Below are 13830 nucleotides of genomic sequence, written 5' to 3' on the forward strand. Positions count from 1 at the left end.
ATCTCCTAGCTTCCCTTCTTCAATTCTACTCAAGCCATCTTTCAATCCATTTTTCAACCCAGTAGTCATTGCCTTTTAAAATGTAAATCAGAACATGCCTCACCCTCACTGTACACCTTCCGAAAGGCACCTCAGCATGTTTAGAGGAACGTCCAAACTCCCTACCGTGGCCCATAAGGGCCCGTATCAGCCCCACCTGTGCCTCAGGTCTGTGTCCCACTGATGAGACCTGCCTGGGACGCGCCCCCAGCCGGCGGCTGTCGCTGCCTTCAGACCTCAGTTCATGTGTCTCGGTGCAGAACCTGGCCCTAACCGTCTTCCCGGGGGCTCCCCTATCCCGCTAACCCCCATGGACACAAACTCTCTATCATAGTTTTCTGCTTGTTTTTTTTTTTTTTTTTTTATTCATAGCACATATCAGAATCTGAGATCATTGTGTGGGTATTTATTTTTGCTTATTTTTCATTCTCCCTCAATTAGAATGTGAACTGCAAGAGAGCAAGGACTGTGCCTTGGCCCTGGCGCACCCCCAGCCTCTAGCGCAGTGCCTGTAAGGAAGACCACGCTCCAGAAGGGCTGCGGGACCAGCAAGGGGGTGAATGGACACGCACGAATGGAAGGCGCTCTCCAGAGGGCCTGGCGGGGACGGCATTCGCTGGGGCGGCACGGGGGCTGGGATGAAGACGATGGTCTTTTAGTTGAAGGGCCGGGTGCTGACTTCCTTCATCCTTAGTGGACTCCGTTTTAGCCCAGATACATTATAAATGACATGAAAACAGCACAAAGATAAACTTTAGTGGAGACTCTTGGTCAAATTCCAAGGAAACAGGCATTTTCATTAAGGATGGGTTTAATAGCCAAAGTAGATTAGTACAAAGACAAATAACAAAAGCCAAAAAGAAAAGCAAATAATAAACATGACTTGTTCTTTTCTCTGAAGTCCACCAACTACCTACCTGCACCCGCAGGTCCTCACGGAGACCAGGGTGGAGGATTGGCCCTGATTCTTCAGCCCTCGCTGTCGCCACACCCTCTGCCCTGCGACTGTGCGGTCACCCACTCCAGGGGAGGTCTTTCCCCACCTCTGGAACATTGGGCTTGGCCATGGCTTACTTAGTCTGGCCACTGGATTATCAGCAGTAATGACACAATCAGGGCCGTGGAGGGTGTGTGCTGGGACAGTTCTCCTGCGTCTGTGCCACTGCCATGAGAGCAACATGCCCACCGAGCCTGCTGGGCCCAGGAGGCTGAAAGACACTTGGAACAGAGTCACCCCAGCCAAGTCCAGCCCAGATCAGCCCACCTGCAGCCCACTCACAGGCACGTGGCACAAAGTAAATAATCATTGTATTAAGCCATTGCATTTGGGGGTGGTTTCCCACCTAGCAATAGCTGTCTCTATAGCCACCCAGCCCATGCCCTTGAAGACGTGCCTCCGGAGCCCTCACACAGCCCACGGTACCCATTTTAAACCTCTGACCTATCCCACTTCGCCCTGCGCTTTCCTGTCACTGCCCAACTTTTCTGGCCTGGTGGTTGACACCTGTCAGTGGCGAATCTCCTCGCTTGTGCCTGTTGCTTGCTCGCGTACCTCTGGGTCTGCCCTCTTAAACTATGATGCCAGTTCCTCCTTGGCTCTTTGCTTTTGTCTACTGCAGGGAAACACCCCATCCAGTCCAGCCAGGGCCCCGAGTTTGAGGTCTCTGGGGGCAGGATTGCCAGCTCAGCCCCCTGACCTTAGCCAAGTGAGACAGAAAGAGACGCCCACCACAGTGGCAGCCCACAGGCAATTGGGCTGTCCCCACAAGGGGCTCGGCTCCTGACATGCAGCTACCATAACCAGCACAACTGTAATGTCTGTCAAAACCTTTCTCTGGGACTGGATAAATTGAATGCTGATAAGAGACAGAGTTGTCATAGAAATATTTATAAAGACAAAGAGACCCAAAGACCTGACTTTCAGTTCTTTCTTCCCCAAAGGACTTTAGAACATAAGATAAAAATTCTTGTTAGAAATTGAATTCCCATGTGTCCCTCCTATTCTCTTCCCTTCTTTGCTGCTTCAAAGGGTTTCAGGCGTCTTCTCCAAGGTGCCCCATCAGACACAGTGCGCAGGGCACAGCAACATGCAGCCTGCACCCCGCCCACCTGGATCCCGCTTTCATCTCCGCTAAGCTGCCCTGGCCCTCGCTCTCGGTACTACTAAGGTGTTTTCCACCCTCCATCCCCAATTACCCACTGGCTTCCAGGCCCTTCTTCCTATTCCTGATCCAACCATCCTGTCCATCAGCTAATGGTTCTTTTATTTGAAGTTCCCTACATGCTACTTTTCCAGGTCTGTCCTAGTTAAAAATCCCCAGCATCTCCCCTTTGCCTTCAGGTTAAAATACATAATGTTTCTGGACCCTCAAGATCCTCGGGCCCCCAGAGATGTCTGGGGAGCATGTCTGATGCATCTGCTCCTGTCCCTGTGCAGCCGGCACGGGTCATGACCTGAAGGAGTGCTGCTTAACAGAGGGACCTAGAACGTAGGCTTTGGAGCCAGGCTGCTGGGGTTCAAGGCCCTGCCTGTGCTTCCCACTGTGGGCATGACCTGGGACAGTGATTTAAAGCTTCTTCATGTGCAGAGCCCCAGCCCGATGCAGATCCAACCATTCTCTTCCATGTGTGACACAGGACACCAGGCTGCATCCATCCCATGTCTCTGCCATCTTGTGGCTTCAAAACCTCCCTGACACCACCTGGTCAGAGACGGGCTTAGGAAGATGGAGTTAAGGAACAGGAAAGTGTATCCAGGAGACACCACAGAAGGCTGAAATGTGGGGCCTGGCTGCCCTGTACCTACGCTGGGTGGCACAAGAAAATAAGTTGGTTATAGTCCTCCCTCCATGTACAGGGAGGGGAGTTTATGTAAAGGAACTTACTGTTAATAAAACCTCAAAAATCACTGACTTGCTTTAAAGTCAGAATTTTGCACGGTAGCCTTTTCCTTACAATCAGCCTTGCAAAAGACCCCCGCTCCAAGTCATTTTTTGTTCCCTCAGACTTTACCAGGCCAGCCTAACAGCCAGACTTGACCAGCCTCTCCACAGGACTCACCATCCGTCACCGACAGCTGGTTCTTGAATCACACCATCTGAAGACCCTGTCACTGCAAACTTCCCGCACCGAGACCTGCGTTCCACAACCCATGATAAAAACCTTTGCCCTTAGTAGCTCAGGGAGTTGGATTTGAGACTATTTCTCCTGTTCTCCTGGAAGACATCTTTTGCATTAAAATTCCTTTCTTCCTTGGCAATCTTCATTGTCTCAGTAATTGGCGGTTTGTGTGGTGAGTGACAGGACTTCGGCTGGACGCCCCTCTGGGTTCAGTGACATCCTCACCTTCGGAGATGAATCTGCCATTTACCACTTTGCCATATATTAGCTGTGTGTGTCTGAGTAGGTCCCACAGCCTCTCTGAGCTCGTTTCCCCATTTATAACATGAAGAAAGCCCTCCTAACTGGATGTGTGTGAGGCTTGTGCAAGACAACAAAAGCGAGAGGCTGCAAAGCAGGTTGTATGTGCACCTAGAACTTATCCCCCCATTCAGCATGGCCCCAGTTTCCATCATCTCAGCAGCAAGCCTTTGCCAGATGAATAGCCTGTGTGACTTCCCTTCCCTCATTTCAACCCATTTTCTTTAAAATCTGTCTTTCCTTTTCAGGAGATAGAGACAGGTGGCACGCTGTGTAAACCGTGAAAGAGATTATGAAAATATCTACAAATCTTTTGCAGTCTCCAAATATTCCAGCATAAATATTTTCTAGAGGCTGGTCCAACTTCCTGGTCCAAGAGGAGGACAGAAGGTGAGTTTCAAGCCATGTGAGAGCATATCTCTCAGAATTCTGCTCCTTTATGGGGGACTCAGTGAGTGACATTCAACTGGGAAGATCTCACTTTAAAGCTTGAGCCTCCCTTTGTGCGGCACGACTGAGCGAGGTATCGTCTCCCCAGCCAGTCACCATGGTCAGGGCATGCCTCACACCTCTGCACGTGCTGTTCTCTTTGCCGGAACTGTCCTGTCCCAACCCATCTATGCAGTGATTTCTTACTTACCTCTAAGAAAGACAAGACTAAAAGGTCTCTGAAATGCCATCCCTAACTGCCTCATCCCCAGAGTTTTCTCCTTTGTCTCTCTTTGTCCATCATCATTATCACCATCATCATCATCGCTGTCACCACCATCATCGTTACCGTCATCATTATCACCATCATCACCATCATCACTACCACCATGGTCACCATCATCATCACCATCACCATCATCAACACCATCATCATAAACATCACCATCATCACCACCGTTATTATCATCAACATCACTGTCACCATTCCTTACATTTCTGAGAGTTTAATATTGCTTGGTCATTGCTTAAATACTTTATACCAATGCTCACAGCAATTGTATGAGGAAACTGAGGCCAGTGAGGTGAAGTGACAGCCCAGGTCATATGACTATACGTGACAGAGGTGGCTAAGCAAACCCAGAACAACTCTCTGAGGACCGTGCTCTCGGTCGTCACCCTATAGCTTCCCTCTCACGCCCATCTTCTCCCCCACCAGACCATGAGCTCCCCAAGGGCTGGGGCTGTGCCTCATTCAGCCCTGTGTTCCGGCCTCCACTATGGGTCTATGTGAGTAGGCACATAACAAATTTCTTTAAATAAATGCACAGATGAAAGGATAAAGGAGAGTGAGCTCCTCTAAAGCAGCTCTGAATAAAGGGCTCAGAAGATAAGAGTGGCTCTGTAAGAATTTATCGAAAGAATAAACAACAATATAGAAATAAATAGGATCCTCCTAATGTGAGGCCCCAGTACTTACTCCTCACAGCTCATCCTGGCCCCCACTTCAGACTCAGGCTCATGTCAGCACCTTGGCTGCCCATCCCAGCCCCAGCACCAGCTGGTGGAGTCCAGAGAAGGGAACAGTCCAGACATTCATCTGCATCCTTAGGACATCCAAAGTGCCCACGTCCTTCCCAGCCAAGGTGTACTGATGAGTCTGGGACCTAGTGCATCCAAAGCGATCACAGAAAATCTCCCTCACTGCCCATCACCCTGTTATTTCCAGGGGCCTGCCCTGTGCACCATCACCAGTTCCTCGTCTATAAGTAGCCACAGTGACAGAGCCTTCTAGGTGCTGGCCTCTACCCTGGGGGCTTGCTTTCCGTGCACTGTCTCCAATCTTTGTTGCACTCTTTGCAGTCAGGGTCCCTATCCCCATTTTATAGCTAAGAAAACCAAGGCTCAGGGAGATGACATGACTTGTCTAATCCCATGTATCTGGTAAGGGGAGGAATCAAGACTCTGACCTAGGCTCTTCTGATTCTAAAACTGAAGATCTTCCCGATATCTCAGAGTCCCTTCTTCCCATGCCCAGGTTGTAATCTGGAACTATGGTACCCATTTAACTCTCCCAGTCTCCTGGGGCACCCAGTGCTCCAGGACCACGGGTTATGTATGGGCACATCTCCAGGCAGTGGACATCCCATCTGGCTGACACTAACTGTAGCTCACGGTCAGCCTTGCTGGGTCCCTAGTCCTAGACTGTAAGCTGAGTCCTGCTGGGTCCTGCACTCAGGCTCTATGTGCTGTGCCCTGGAGCCCAGGCTTTTCCCTGCTCATCCATTCCTGCTGTCCCCAGAGCCAGGCCTGGTAGCTGCCCAACTCCCCTATTCTGCCATCCCCAGCCAGCCAGAGCAATGCCAAACCGTGCAGCAAACGCAGTCCCTTTGGAGCGTGTCCTCTGCCCCTTGCAGAGGCAGCCAGAGCAATCCCTGGCCAGGAACATGCCCTCCTCCAGCAATTTGCAAGAAGGCCTTTTGCAATGTGTATCTTCAGCGCCTCTGAAGCAAATGGGAATGGATGGGCTCACTGAGCAGAAAATGCCAGAAGGCACTCCAGAGCCCAGAACCCCAAACGCCCGCCTTCTGTGAGGGGGCTGAGCAGCCAGGCAATGCTGGGAGGAAATTCTTGCCCCGTGCCAGGCTATGCAGGCTCAAGGGTTATTTATAAACGCACAGACTTCTTTGCAAGGCAGCTACCAAATGTGAATCAGACTAGAACAATGGTTCGAGAAGTCCTGTAGACATCCTCATCATCCTCACCTCAGCTCTGCCACTTGCTGGCTCTATGGCCTTCATTCAACACTTAGTCGCTGCTGATGAGCACCTGCTGTGTGCTGGACACAACACAGGGCACTAGAGACACACGGATGAATAATGCTGAAAAGAGGAACATTCTGTCGCCGTGGTGCTTACAGTCTGGTAGTCGGGGAGGCCGGTAGTAACCGAGTCAGCAAAGAAGCAAATGCACAGTGCTAGGTCGGAACGATGTAATGGTGCCGGCACGGAAAAGAATGAGAGTATGAGATAAATGAACAGAAAGTGGATTGTCCCAGAGGAGGGTGGCAAGGAAATGCCTCTCTGAAGAGTTTTGAAGGAAGACCTGAAAGAAGTGGAGCCAGCCACGGGGAGAATGGGCAGGGAGCATCCGTGGGCACAGGCCTGGAGGCAGGGGGAGGGTGGCACGGCCAGAAGTGAGGACAGGCGCCTGGAGGAGCGTGCCAGGAGGGGAACGGGCAGCTGGCGCAAGAGGAAGGCTGCAAGGCCAGCAGGAAAAGGCAGGACGAGGCAGGACGTGGGCTAGGCAGACCCTGGTACTTTGGAGATTTGTCTTAATACTGAACTGAAGATTTTCTAGGCAAAGGAATGACATGATTCATTTTACATTGTTTTTTTAAAGGGTTATTTATAACCCCTCCGTCTGCTGGTAGGTAGGAGAAAAATGAGAGTAAAATTTGGGAGGCCACTTAGGAGGCTGCTGTGCCCCCCAGGAGAGAGGAATGACAGTTGGGTGGGGTGGGGGATGAAGAGGGCATGGTTAATGGATATGAAAATACAGTTAGAACAAGTCCTAGTGTTCCACAGCACAGTAGTGTGGCTATAGTTGTCAATAATTTATTACATATGTAGAAATAGATAGAGGAGAAGACTTAGAATGTTCTCAACACGAAGAAATGATAAAAGTTTGAGGTGATGGATATCCCAGTTACCCTGATTTGATCATGACACATTGTATGCATGTATCAAAATGTCACACATACCCTGTAAATATGTGCAATTAATATGTATCAATTTAAAAAACTGTTCTGTCCCCCTAAAAGAAATCAAGCCTTGATTCCACTTTCTTCTTCCTCTGCATTTAATCCATCAGTATGTTCTATCAATCTCATCTCCAAAGTGTACCCCAGCGTACCCAATTCCTCCACATCCACAGTCGCCTGGTCTGAGCCTCATCTCTGGCTTGGACAACTCCAGGAGTCCCCTCATTCCCAGTAGTCAGCCTCTACTTCTGCCCACCTCAAACCATTCTCCACACAGCAAGAGGGAAAAGTAAATGGAATTATTTCATTCTCCTACTTAAAACTCTCAGTGTTTTCCATTATTACCCTCAAAGTAAAATCCAAATCCCTGAGTGGGGTGCCCAGCCCAGCATCACCCAGCCCCACCCCTCCCTCTCCAGCTGTGCCTGAGGTCCACTCCCCCAGGCCCACCATGGCCTCTTTTCTGCGCCCCAGGCACTCCCGCGTCACTGCCCCTGCTCGATCCCTGCCCAGTCACCCTTTCTGCCTGCGATGGCCTTGCCCCTGGTCTTTGCGGGGCTGTCTCTTTCTTGACACTCAGTTTCTGTATAAGTGCCCCTTCCTTGGAGAAGCCTGGCCTCACCAACCTCTCCTTTAAAGTAACTTCACCAGCACCATCATTTCTGCAGAGCCTTCCAATAACATATGGGCTTTCTTTGTTTATGCACATTTTAGTTTGTCTACCCCACCCTGCCCCTCCAGGAAGGAAGCCTTATCAGAGCAAGAACCTTGTCCATCCTGCTCACTGCTGTGCCCAGAACTGCACCTGGCACATGACAGGTGCTTATTAAATGTTGAAAAGATGAGTAAGACCTATTTTACAGGCAAAACTATGAGAGATATAATAGTCATATTAGTAGCTAAGATTTGTGAGTTTTTACTATGTATCCTGGCATTTAATCTTCATAGCAGTCCCCTAACTACGGGCTTCTCAACTGCACCACCACTGACAATTGAACCGGATGACCCTTTGTTGTGAGGGGTTGCCCTGTGCATCGTATTAACAAAATACTTTCCAGGATTCCTACCCACTAGATGCCGGGAGCAGCAACCACTCACCAGCTGTAACAACCCAAAATATCTCCAGATATTGCCAAATGTCACCTGGGGGGCAAAACCAACCTAGGTTGGAATCACTACTTGAAAATATCATACTTCTAAAGTTCTGTCATCATTTCCATTTCATAGAAGAAACCAGGAAATGGAGAGGTGAAATAAATTGCCCAAGATCAGACAGATGACTAATGTTGGGAAGAGAATGGGGTCCAGGGTGTGGGTAGAGCAGGAACTGAAGTCAAAAACTGGGACGCTAGACCTTAGAACTGGACAGTGTGGCCTGCAGTTGGGCAACAATCGTGGTCAGGTAGGGTCTGGCTGCAGGAACAAACGCTGAGGGTCAAGGTCTATCTGAGAGTGAAAACCATTTCCAGAAATGGGGAGGCGGTGGGTGTTAGGGGGTTACCAGAGAAGTGGGACCACTCTATCGCCCACTCACCTGCTGGTGACAGAACCTGTCAGTGCCAGGGACTCAGGGTGGATCAGGGGCAGTTGCTTTCCCCAAGGCTGGGAGTGAGCTATGGACAGAATGTAAATGATAGAAAGGTGAAATCATAATTATATCCAAGATTCATGGAGCACTTACCATGTGCCTAGCGTTATACATGCATTATAGCATTTAATTCCTATGACAATCCTAACTAACATTATTCCCAGTTGACAGACGAGAAACTGAAGCACAAAGAAGTTAAGCTATTTGCCCAAGGTCAGAGATCTATATGAGTGATGGACATAGAGTTCAAACATAAGGTTTCAGACTCCAGAGTCCATGTTCCTGTCGTCTCATACACGTTCCTGCCCGTCTCGGAAGGTGGGCACAGAGCAGAGTGGAGGTCGCCCCCAAATCCAACAGGCAGAGTGGTGGCAATCCCTCCCCATCCCCTCCCTCTCCTTCTTACTATTATTAATAATAAATCTTCAGTGTGGCAAGGGAGAGACCTGAGTTGGAAGACAAAGGAAGAGCAAAAGCAAATGACTTCAAAGGGAGAACAACAATCCTCACTGACTTGATGAGCTGTCGTTTGGACTCACCGAGGCTTATTGTCTTCATCTTCCCAAGGGACGTTCATGATCCCTGACTCACATATCATTAACGTAAAAGGAAGTGTTGGGCAAAGATGAGCTTCTACTTCTAAGGATTCAACCACAGCGTATTATGGTTGTGCGAAAGTGCACACTCATGTGCTGCTTCTCCTGAGCCTTGCCATGAGGTCTTGCCTCATCAACGAGATTTGGGAGGCAACACTCAAAGCATGATTACAAAATCCAGAGGAGCGGTGGAAGCACCTTTTTTAGCCCTGTCTAAAACACAAGCAAGTACATGTAACTCTTTGCTTGAGCCCTTCCAGTGGCTCCCCTGACATCTGAAGCCCTGCCTCATCTATCCCTTCAGTTTCACCTCCCACCTACACTTCTCAGAGAAAATGGGGAACCACACATAGAAATGCCCACACACAGGCTGTTGCTCTGCAAGTGGTAGGAGACCTGGTTCCCTCCGTGCCTACCCTGAGAACTCCTGGAGGGCAGGGGCCTTACCTTTTCATGTTCAGACCTTCAGCACACTATACAGTGCCTAACACGGGGGGCTGCAAAGGAAATATGGGTAACAAGTTTTTGCAGGTATAAGTTTTAATTTACCAATTTGGATATACAGTGAAATTGATTTATTTTTAACTTAATGCTGATTTGTGCATTTATTCCACCAGAAGGTGGAAACTAAAATTCAGTAAACAAGGCCACTGAGGTCTAACCCCCATCTCTGGAGTTGCATCTACCCTGGGGCAAGGGATGGTGCTTCACAGTGCAAGATATCATGGGAGGGGAAGTCTGGTCCTTTGACACCTTCCCCCACCCAAGTCATACCCACTGAGATGTCCACATTCCCAGCTGATTTCCAGCATCAGTAACCTTCAGTGCCCTCCTCACCCCGACCATGACCTTCACCAGCCTGGCCAACTCTCCCAACTACCCTACACCTCTCTGGGGCTACAAGAACCTTCGAGAAGCCATCTGAGAGCTACCCCACCTCCATGCTACTCTCAGACACAAGGACGACCCTTCCACTGCTCCCCCCACCAGCCTGGGGTGAGTGGGAGGGCTGCGAGACAGGTTCAGAGCCATTTCCCTAGGCACATTCCCACGTTTGGAGGCCATTTCTTTTTTTTTTTTTTTTGTATTATATTTTATTTTATTTCAGCTTATTATGGGGGTACCAAAGTTCAGGTTATATATATTGCCCATGCCCCCCATCCCCCCAAGTCTGAGCTGTCCATTCCCTAGACAGTGTAGTTCCCACCCCAGGTAATGTCAGCCAAGGGAGAACTCTGGGGGGCGTGCAGTGCCCCAGGCTTCACCAAGAAATGAGATGAACTCCCCTCTGCTATAGAGTCTTCGACACTTTTGGGGTCTGTCGCCTCCATGCCTCCCGTGGACCACGTGTGGGTTTCGAGGTGAAGGGGACATGGAGCCCCTCCCCAGGGACACCCTGGCCTCCTGCTTCCTGTGCTTCCCCCTGATCCCTCCTCTTGGGTGGGAGAATCCTTATCTCCTCGGGGAACATGAAAATGGGTCTGGCCGGTCACATAGTTTTTTAACACTATTGTCTATGACAGGATTCAACACACTTTAAAGGGCCAGATAGTAAATGTTCCCAGCTCCCCAGGCCATCTGGTCTCTATCATGGTGGCTCAGCTCTGCCATTATAGCATGAAAGCAGCCACAGAAAGTATGTGTATGAGTGAGTGTGGCTGTGTGCCAACAAAACTTTATTTAAAAAATCAAGTGCTGGGCCGGATTGGCCTACAGATTTGGGTCAGATTGGCTGACCCAAAATATTGTCAATAAATAAATGCAATCACAGCGATCAAGTGCGTAGACTCTGAAGCTTAACAGACAGGTTCGTGCAACCTCAAAAAACCAAATACAGGACCTTTGTGATCTCCGGTGCTGTCATGGTCCTTCCCTTAGGCAGGTAGCATAAGAAGCCCTCATTTAGAAGGCAGCTGGAGGAGTAGGGGGAGGGGACATTTTGGATTGTCACAGTGACTGTGGGGAAGGTATTGTCAGCTTTTAGCGACCAGAGGCCAAGGGGACTGAACATCTTGCAACGTGTAGCACAGTCCCTCATAACAAAAACTTGTCCCTCCCCAAATGCCAGTAGGGCCCAGTGGAGAGCGCTGTCCTAGCAGCTGTGCTGATGGGGAAGGGAAGGAAGGTACTAGAAAATGGGGAGGGGGTATGATCCCACAGCAGACCCGACCCGGGGCCATCCACTAGCGAGGCTTCTGGGGCAGGGCCTCAGGCCGTGGGGCAGCGGCCTGAGGTCTCTCTCATCTCGCACCCTCTCCAGGGCCTTGCCCTGGGTCGCTAGGAAGCCTGTTCAGAGTCCCCAGGGCCTCCACAGTATTTTCTCAGGATGATGGCGGGCGTCCCCCCTGACCCTCCACCCCCCTCTGTCAAGTGCGGCCCCCGGCTGCCTTTTGCTCTGTGTGCGACATCCACCTCCCTGAGCTAAGGGCACTCATCTCCACGACCGTGCAGAAGTGTAAGTCAAAATCCATTAGCTGTGTCTGCTGCAGTGAGAAAACAAATCTCCCCTTCGTTCCAACCCATGTTTTACTGCTGACTGATTCTGACTGTATCCTGATTTACTAGTACAATTCTCTCATGCCCCTCACCCAGGCGAAGTTGCCCAGTGTTCCCTGGGAACCGGCAGGGAGACACCCAGAGAGCTCGCCACCCCCCGCCCAGGACAGTGCCCCCACGTGCGCTGCAGACGCCAGCCTGGCCTGCGGCTCTCTCGGGTGTGATTGTCCCCCATGCAGGTCCCTGTCCCAGGCCTTCCCCGAGGCCCCCCTCTGGCCCTGGGTCTGTGCTGGGCCAGGGTCCGTGTGCGCCATTATGACCAGACCTTTCATCCTGAAAAGCTCACTGGGTAATGGAGGAGGCCGACAGATGAAAAGCCACTCACAGCACAACAAGGACAATAGAGGAGAAAAAAAGAACATTCTGTGGGGAAGCCAGAGGGGCATTTGCCCAGCCTGGGGACAGCCCAAAGGCTTTAAAGAAAGCAACTTTGGATTGTTGTTGTGCAAACCAGAATAATACTGGCTCATGGTTAGAAAATTAAATAGTGCACAAGGGTTTACAACAAAAAGCAGCCATCAAAAGTAATGCTTGTGTTGAGTTTCAAACCTTGCGTGGAAGTGAGCTGGGAGAACACAGTGGTAAGAAGGCAGGCAAGAAGTTGTAGGAAGAAGGTGCACTGGGAACAGAGGCATGGAACGAGGAAGAGGACGGCGTTCCCACAGAGAACTGTCGATTGAGGGACTGCTGAGGTGCGCTAGGCAAAGAGGACAGTGGTGTGCGGCGGGCAGTGAGGCCGGGGGCAGATCGCACAGTCTCTAAGCCATGCTAAAGGGTGCAGGTGGCGTCCTGTGGATGGCAGGGAGCCATGGAAAGGCCTAGGCAGTGGTTCTCAACTGGGGACAATCCTCCCCCACCATCCCCACGTATTTGGCAGTGTCTGGAGACATATTTGGTTCCCACAAATGGAGTTGAGGGTGTTACTGGCATCTCATAGGTAGAGGCCAGGATGTTGCTAAACTTCCTACAATGCAAAGGTTAATCCCTCTACAGTAAAGAATTTTTCAGTGCAAAATGTCGATAGTGTTGAGTTTGGGAAACCTGGTTAGGGTAGGAAGTCACCCAATCAGCTCAGGTGATGGTGGTCGCGGTGCGTACTAATTCTACCTAAAGCACCTTGACTCCTGGGGAGGATAGCAGTCTTCTGGACCCGTCTGTTAGAAGTGGAGTCTGTTTCCATCACTCACTGACGGGTCCTGGAGCAGGGGAAAGAGGGGACGGGCTCAGGCATCTCACAGACACGGTCTAAGGTTTAGCTCTGCGTGGTCGTGATGGTCACCTTGAGCAGGGTATTTATCACCTCCCTAAAGCACAGCATCCTATGTTTAAGTGAGGGTGGAAATGTATCCCAAAATCTCCTGACATTGTTATTCTAAAGATACTGAGAAACATGCAGAACTATTCACAATAGCAAAGATACGGAATCAACCCATCAGCGCATGATTGGATAAAGAAAATGTGTGTGTGTGTGTGTGTGTGTGTGTGTGTGTGTACTCCATGGAATATTACTAGGCCATAAAAAAGAATGAAATCACATCTTTTGTGGCAACATGAATGGAACTGGAGGCCATTATCTTAAGTGAAATAACTCAGACTCAGAAAGTCACATGCCGTGTGGCCTCACTTATAAGTGGGAGCTAAACAATGAGTACACATGGGCATAGAGAGGGGATAATCGACACTGGAGACCAGGGAGAACAGCGCGGGTGGGATTAGAAATCGCCTAATGGTTACTACACACACTAATCGGGTGAGGGTTACACAAAAGCCCAGACTTCACCACTATGCAATATATCCATGCAACAAATCTGCATGTGCTCCATAAATCTTTGAAAATAATAATAATAAAATGCCAGGAGTGCAATATTTAGTTTTTTCTGATGGAAAACCTCCCACAACAAGAGTTCCACTCCACAGGACCCTTCTCTGTGGTCCCATGG

The sequence above is a fragment of the Lemur catta genome, chromosome 18 (genome assembly GCF_020740605.2).
Source record: "Lemur catta isolate mLemCat1 chromosome 18, mLemCat1.pri, whole genome shotgun sequence".
NCBI classification, from domain to species: Eukaryota; Metazoa; Chordata; class Mammalia; order Primates; family Lemuridae; genus Lemur; species Lemur catta.